The sequence below is a fragment of the Penaeus monodon genome, chromosome 29 (assembly GCF_015228065.2).
Source record: "Penaeus monodon isolate SGIC_2016 chromosome 29, NSTDA_Pmon_1, whole genome shotgun sequence".
NCBI lineage: Eukaryota > Metazoa > Arthropoda > Malacostraca > Decapoda > Penaeidae > Penaeus > Penaeus monodon.
In genome coordinates, this window is record NC_051414.1 from 6,856,956 (window position 1) to 6,857,734 (window position 779).

General features: G+C 46.7%; 1 protein-coding gene across 1 annotated transcript in view; it reads left to right on the plus strand.

Moving 5' to 3' along the window:
- The window catches only part of LOC119591920 (proliferating cell nuclear antigen-like), a 3,885-nt gene that overhangs the window by 651 nt on the left and 2,455 nt on the right, over positions 1 to 779 (plus strand). The window lies entirely within an intron of this gene.

The following is a 779-nucleotide window of genomic DNA, read 5'->3' on the forward strand; positions in this document are numbered from 1 at the left end:
GCAATAATGTAATCTAGACAACCAACAAATTTTGAGCATTATTCCTCATCTTGTCACAATCCACACTCACGTGATTAAGTCCGTGACGCCTGAGGCCTTTTCCCACCTCTCGGCAAAGGCTAACGAACCTCCGCTGCGTAAAATTTGTCAAGACCGAGAGCGTGTCGGCCTCCAGGGGGCAGTCGAGGCGGAAGGGCAGGGAGAGGTCCGTTAGCCTTTGCCGAAGCGCCACGGGGGGGGGGGGGGCGGCTTCCTTGGGCCGGGTTTCCGGGAATTGTCACGTACGGCCTGGAACTCGGGGAATTTTTTGTGTATTTTATTGTATGTGTTGAATTGTGTGTTATTGAATTATGTATTATTATTGTATGTTGTTTTTTTGTTTGTTGAATTTTTTGCAATAGATTTATAAGTATGCCTTGGATGGGGTTTGTACAGAGGTAGAGAGAAGGGGGGGGGGGGGCATAATTTATTACTGACAATTAATTTAATCTCGAGTTTCCGAGACATGTTCTTAGGGCATTACTTGCAGCGAACATTGGAGGGATCAAGACTAATCTTTTTCTTTGGGGGTAAATATTCAGAATAACTTCGCAGTGCTAATCGTGGTATTGGATTCTTCTCGTCTTCTACCCTTGTGGGAGGGGGGTGGGGGGCTTTTGCCACGAAACCCCCTACCCCAACCTCCACATCCTTCCGATAACAAGGGAGGGACACGAGAGGTAACGGGAAAAATGTGGGGTAAAATATGAGTAATGTAGACAGAAAAAGTCGCTATCTTC